Source organism: Nanorana parkeri, unplaced genomic scaffold (assembly GCF_000935625.1).
Source record: "Nanorana parkeri isolate BGI_ZX_2015 unplaced genomic scaffold, ASM93562v1 scaffold157, whole genome shotgun sequence".
Taxonomy (NCBI): domain Eukaryota; kingdom Metazoa; phylum Chordata; class Amphibia; order Anura; family Dicroglossidae; genus Nanorana; species Nanorana parkeri.
In genome coordinates, this window is record NW_017306425.1 from 675,194 (window position 1) to 682,500 (window position 7,307).

At 45.0% G+C, this 7,307-nt stretch overlaps 1 protein-coding gene across 1 annotated transcript in view; it reads right to left on the reverse strand.

Annotated features, from left to right (window-relative positions):
• The window catches only part of ANXA4 (annexin A4), a 72,742-nt gene extending 66,283 nt beyond the window's left edge, over positions 1-6,459 (reverse strand). The window contains exon 1 of the mRNA XM_018554408.1: positions 6,393-6,459. The gene's annotated coding sequence lies outside the window, so the exon portion shown is untranslated. The remainder of the gene's footprint in view (positions 1-6,392) is intronic.
• Positions 6,460-7,307: the final 848 nt, after the last annotated feature.

Consider the following 7,307-nt stretch of genomic DNA (forward strand, 5'->3'; position numbering starts at 1 on the left):
TACCTGAGCAGCCATATCAGGCTGTTTAAAACGTTACCAAGAACACGACTACAGTGCTCTTGGTATAACCGCTGCAGGGGGAGGACGTGAATATAATTGAACCCGCCTGAAGTGGTTAAAAAATGGGTTTTAAAAATAAACACTTAACAGGTTTGGACTGCACCTGGCCCAAACTTGAGCTGCGCTGAACCTGGAAGTGCCAAGGGGTCACCCCCCTCCATCCAATCAGCTGCAGCCAGGGCATTTCTCGCAGCACAGAAAACAGATGTTTTTTCTGAAAGCATCGCACTTATAGGGCCACATGGCCATAAAGGAAAGGAGGGGGGGGGGGACACCTGGTCTTGAAGTGGTTAAAGCCGTATTCATTAAAATACCAATCGAGATTTAATTAAAACTGGTTTAATAAATGTGGGTGTTTTTTGGGGGGGTTTTTTCATAAAGAAGTGAAGGAGTACGTCTTAGCACCTTGAAAGCCCCAACTTTCTATTGTGATTTGAGTGTATACCTAATAGGGGTGAGGTGCAATATTCTTCTATAAACCCAACAAATTCTGGAGATAATTCTGATAACTAGATACAGAGACTGTTTACTCCAGGCTGCACAGACCTGACTCTGTAGTCTGGATGATTAATGCTATACACTAAAATTCTATACCAAGTCCAAACTTTTCTACTATAATATAAACGACTTAACTGCAAGGAATAAAAGAGGAGAAAAATTACATTGAGGCATAATAAAATATTGGTAGAAGTGTAACCTCATTGTAAGGTCACCTTTATTGCAAACAAACCGTACAACAATAACCATCATTAAATGTTTGTTCAGCAAAGGTTTATCTTCTGACATGACTAAAATGTCTGCTCAGTTAGTACCAGACGAGATCCGGGGTTACACATCACAGATTGTTATAGGAAAATAATTCACAGGAGGTGAGCCAAGATGGAGCCAACACAGCAAGCCACATTTCTGATACAGAGAACCCAATGTACCCCAGTATAGAATGCTTAGAGCAATAGGGCCAAAATCTTCCAGCCAGCATATGAGCAGTGGGCCTGAGAATGGGCATGGGATTGGGGGCTGGAGTGAGAAGGGGGGTTAGGGATTAAGCAGAATAAAACCTACAAAAATCAAAGACTACTAGAAATTGTTTTGTCAGAATAAACACGCCAACTCTCTTCTGACAGAAACAGCTGCTTCTAACTTATAGCAGCACAGCATGCACCCCTGCCACACCCCCAATTATATATAGGAAAAGGACACACCCTTGCCACACACCTCAGGTATATAGAGGCAATGGCCACACCCCTTCCACACCCCCAGTTATATATAGGCAATGGGAACACGCCTTCCACACCCCCAGTTATATATAATGGGCACACCGCAAGTTATATATAGGCAATGGACACCCCCCCAGGTATATATAGGGAACACACCCCTAAGGAGCGCACACCTGTGCTATTGCGTGTAAACGTTACTGTGCGTGCACATCTATGTGCCAAAGTGCACTTTAAGCATAAGATTGCATGCACGTGTACGCGCTCTTCTTCAAGCAGGGACCAGCTTGCACATAAATACTTAGGAGAAAGTCACTTACACTCCAGCATGGTTTTCTGTCACTGCTTTGACACACCCCACTCCCCTCTTCTCCCTTCCTCAAGCTAGTAGACCCACAGCTGCTGGAGACTGCTCTGTCCCTTGTAATCTTATACTGGACAGGAAGTTCAGGGAATCCGAGCTGAGAGAGATGGAGCTCTTTGGAAACATGATGGCTGTAGGTGTTTGGGCAAAAAAAAGAAAGAATCACTTTGCTGGGCCATGTGTATTTGTTTGATTCGGATTCACTATTGAAAAATGTTTTGAGTGTTTATACTACTTTAGGAGGTAAGATGCTTTTAGCACAGAATAACACTTTTGGTAGCTACATAGAACCTTTTTATAGACATCTGTACATCAGACCAAGAAGAGGGACAACTTAAGAGGAAACAGGAACAGAGGGGTTTGGTTCCAAATCACTGACAGTTGGGGAAATCCCACAATCGTACGATAATCGGCAGGTGTATGGAAGGCGTGCGGTTTCTACTGTACGGTCGCGCGTCTTTTGTCGAAGGAGCATGCTAGAAAACCCCGACGAGAAAAGTGCGATTGTCGGCGGGTCAGTGGCGTGCTCATTCGACAACTGCGGAACGGGCAGGTGTGCGCACACTGCCCCGTTCAGCATTGCGGTCATCGGAAGCCCGCCCCTCAGCGGGGCGGGCTTGCGATAATCGCAAGTACGTTCTGCCTGTCCAAGATGGGCAGATCGTACAAGCTTTTAATTAGCTTACAACCATCGCACAATGAAAGTCTTGCGATGGTTGTAAGGTGTGTGCCCAGCATAAGGCGTATGTGCAGCTTAACAAAGATGTGTCTTTTGCCTAAAAATTGCATTCAGTTGTTCCATAAACCTGTATAGCCCGGTGTTGTTTAAGTGACAGTCGGCCAATTGGCATGCCTCTGGATGGTCGGGCCATGCCTGCATGTTCATCCTCCCTCTTTAGTTTGTGGTCAGCCCAGTACATCTGATTTATATTACGTAGCCTGGGTTTGTCAGCAGTTTGTGAGTCACTGGAGGAAAATATTGTGCACAGCTTCTACGGAAAAGCAGGTTTTTCATGCTCGCCACTACATAGAAGTATACATTTGTATTCACATTCAGCTTCAATACAAATGAAACAAACACAAATCAACACTTGGTACTACAGGTCACTTTCTGAACATTGGCTAATCTACAAATAACAAAGTATTTGCAATGTACACAGAGCACAAAACTGCTAGTGCTTTACAGGACGCTGAACCTATTTTACGAGAAGGATCCGTCCCCACCCACTGCCATGTGAACCGTCACCCCCTCTGGGCATTTTTCCTGCATTTCACACAGCCACACCCTACAGCAAGGAGACGGCAATACACAATAGTATCTGTATTGTTTCACAGTACTCAGGACGGTTCTTAACAAGATAGTTCTGTCTATCTAAAAGAACTACACATTCTTGTTGAGGGTAGTCCGTAGGAAAGCACACATCCCAAATTATAAGCAACTAAAAGAATCCCTTTTAATGCAAAATGTACGATTTCCCAGGTAATGGATCTTTCCATGACTGGGAACATCATAATTACAATTAACTTCATTATTTCGATGGAGAATCTTTCAACACCCATATAGAGAATGTGGAAGAGATCAGTGGAGGAACTTTTTAGCACTGGATGTATTTAATACGGTTGGTTAAAGGCATAGTCCACCTTTTGCACAAATGTAATAAATGCACACACATAACAAATAAAAAAAAAGCTAATTTGTCAAATATTTGCATTGAAGTCTGTAGAGCATTGCAACCATGATCAGTGTGTCGTGGGTGCAATGCCCAGGTCCCTGCATTGTTTACCCCCCCCAGCCTCAGGTCTGTGCAGAGATACAGACTTTCTGAAATGGGGCTGGAGGAAGTAAACAATGGATACAATTGCAATGACGTTACCACACTTGTGCTCCATTGAGATCTGTGAGTCCCTCTGCTGCTGATAGAAATGGAACTTGTAGTCTTCACATTCACAGATCCAAGCACAGCCGTGCCAAATTCAAGTAAAGACAGAAGGCTGCAGGGAGAAGAACCCTACGATTCAGGTAAGCGAGTGTCCCGCTCATTCATTCAGTTACATATTCCGAAAACCAGGCCCCTACAACAGAATGGGAGCTGCCATTGTCCACTTCAGTCAACCTGTACTGAGAGAAATTCGAAGTGCTATTGCTGACCTCTACTGATAATCAGGGCCGGATTTACTTTCTCTGCTGCCCCAATGCCAGGTTCCTCAATGCGCCCCCCTGTATGCAGGCTGCATACAAGTGATCTCAGCGACATCGCCGAGATCACTTGTACATAACAAGCGGCGGCTTCCCCGCTGTATATATATAAGCCCTGCTGTCCCAAAGCAGGGCTTAATGTAGAAAACAACCACCCGCCCGGCGCCTGGAACTGCATGTCCCAGGCATCGGGAGATAGGAATTCCACACCCCTGCTGCCCCAAGGCCGGGCCTCGGTTGGCCTTGTGGGAAATCCAGCCCTGCTGATAATGCTGATTGCCTGGGTGTCACACTATTGGAGTGACCCCGAAACAAGTGTGCACATCAGGCATTCTGATATTACATTGACTTCACTTGTTGCATACTTGTTTCAGGTCAATAACGCAGAAAGTATTGAAGTCAGAGATAGCTAGGCAGCTAGAAAGTCAATGGCAGCTCTCCACCCAATACAGGATACAGCAGGGGTGTGGAGATCTGCAGGAGGAACCAGTGGGAACTGCGGAGGACCCGGGAGATCGACACTCCAGGAAGTGTAGGTTTCCCCGCAGCTTCAGCAGAAGATTTTTCAGGATGTGAACAGCACGGGGAGCAGGGAACAAAACAATACTGTAATGTGTGCCTTACTGTAATCCATGGTTGTTTCCCTTCTCTTTGCTGCTCTTCCTTTTAAATCTGTATCTGTTCTCATGCTCTGCAGAACTTCTGTTTTGCAGCAGACTGCCTTGTCTCAGGAATGGATACACGGTGTCTGTGTATACGTTTGTATAGGCTTGAAACCTGAGCCAGCACTACAGGAAGAGGCCCTGAGCTGAAAAGGGAAGTTCTGCCCCAGCATGAGAAGACATGAGGATTTAAAAGGAAGAGCAGCAAAGAGAAGGGAAACAACCATGGATTACAGTAAGGCGCACATTACAGTATTGGTTTATGTTAAAAAATCTGAGGGTTTAATGTCACTTTAAGCTGCTTGCTCTATGGCTGGATCCATGACCTACTGAATCACTGCCCCAGAACAATTATGCAGGGATGGAGTTTAGAATGTTCGGTTGTCCTAGCCTCATGCTTGTTGTAATTCAGTGACTTGCAAGTAGTGATGAGCCCGGGGTTGGTGTAAAACCAGTTCATCAGAGTTTGTTCAATCCCGCTCAAAACTGACTGCCACCCCCACCTCCCTGCTCAATCAGTTGCATGGTAGCACATTCCCCACCCCTATTCTCCCTGCCACAACCTCCACCACTGATTGGGCTGGAACGGTGGCCTGGTGGTCACAGTTTTGAGTGGGCTTGGGTGAGCTCAGACTGGATCCACACCAGGCCCAGGCTCATCTCTACTCACAAGTAGTAATGCAAGGATGAGGATGAAAACCCCAAACTTGGCACTTTTATAAAGTAAAATCAGCAGTGGCAGCCCCCACATATCTATCCTCATGTGTTCCATTTAAGACTGATGTCAGAAGTTCAGTTTGTTAAGTATCAGACACATGAAAACAATTGTTCTAGTTTTAATAGATTGGGCACCATGGCAATGCCACATAGAATGAATGGGAGTTATTCCTCCTACACAGTGATGGTGCTGTGGTGTGCATGGCAAAACACCAGTGTGCGAGTAGGGTGAGTGAGTCAAATATGCTCTTGCATACCCGGAAGTACTTCCAGAAGCTGAATACAGTGATGGGAAAGCATGGGCCCCTCTGTTCCATCTCAGAGCATCCATGGATGATCCCTTGCCGAGTCCAATCAAAATGGAAACAGATGCCGTATATGTGACACCCGTGTCCGTACCGATCATGTTCTGCATTTTCTGACATGGACCCATGTAATCCCTATGGGCAGCCGAATGTAGAGGGACCTGTGTCTGCCTATATCCCCCCACATCCATTCAGGTCAACAAAAGACCTTGGTACAAATATATTGCATTCAGTCTGATGAATTTGAACAGACCAAGGAGGTAAAAGGGACACTCCACGGCTTATACACAGGAATACACTGCAGCTCATTTTTGATCCGTCCAATTACAGGTCAAAAATGAACTGACAGAACGCCTGTGTGAAAGGAGCCTAAGTTGTTGCAGGCTTACTTCACCTAATTAAAAGATAAAAAGTGAACCTACCTGTTGCTTTGCTCTGCATACACAAAGCACAAATGCAGTTTGTGCTTTGTGTATGCAGAATAGAAAGAATAGAAATTACTGAGCGTTGCTGTTTTGTTGTGTAATTCCCCTAAACACTAGTCTAAAAAAGCAAAAAGGAAGACACTGCAACAAATGTAACAAAGAATAATAAACCACAAAAACACTTCACTTCTGATGAACTGTGAAAGCATATATCTGACCGTGGCCTGAGGATGTCCTAAAATGAGGAGCATGTAGAAACAAAACTACGAACGCGCGTGTGACCTTAGCAAGATTAGACGTAGAGTGCAGAAAAAAGACACTCCTAAACTCCCACCATACAAAGTTCAGAAAGTTTGCCATTGAATAAGGGAATGTGACCTCTCAGCTCTCTCCACAATGAGAAAACAGGATGAAAGCCCCCTCCACTCCCGCTGATGCCCCCTCTTACCTGCAGCAGTCCTTGGCTGAGCACAGCACTCGTCCTGGAAGGGAGAGGTTCGATTTTAAGTAGAAGCAGGCTGGGAGGTACTAGGAGGGGAGGAAGTGTCAGTCCCTCCTCCTGTAACAGTTCTGCCTGGCAGACTGACAGCTTCTTATCATGCAATGCACACCACAGCAGATCTACTCAGGATGGGGGAAGACATTTTTAACATTGTGATCATATTTTTAAAGGAAAACTTTTTTAGAAGGAAACTCAACTTTTTTTTTCTATTCTATTTTTAGTTATGTATTGTAATTATCAGTTTAGGTGGTGTGCGATCCTTACAGATTGCCACATAAAAACTGCCACTCTGTTATTGCAGAAAGAACAATGGGGGGTGAACTCCTTAAAGTTGGAACTGAAAAAATCTGGAGCAGTTGCCCAATCAGTTTCTATCTTTCATTTGCGAGGCTTATCGGAACATACTGAAGAGATAAGCTGATTGGTTGCCAAAAGAAAAATCTGTCTGCTCCAGTTCCCATAAATTCACCGATGTCTTTAAATCTGGCTATATATTCATTGAAAAAGAATCATTAAGGCCGAACTCACATCTTTGCATTTGTGCTTAATGAGTTTTCCACTGAAATCAGTGGAAATGCATCTCAGCACATGTGCTGGCTGGCGCGTGTCATGCAATGGTAACGCACGTAAATGCATCATGATGCACGTTAATGTGCCTTTTAATGCGCTTCCGTTGATTTCACTGGCAAACGCAATTGTGTAAAAACACAAAGGTGTAACTCCGGCCTAAGGGCTGATCAATGCTGCTCAATGAGCCCTATGGACTCGTCCATGCTATATCTGACTGTTGCCCTGTGCTCAGAGCCGGATTTACTCTTCCTGCTGCCCCAATGCCAGGTTCCTCAGTGCACCCCCCCTGCA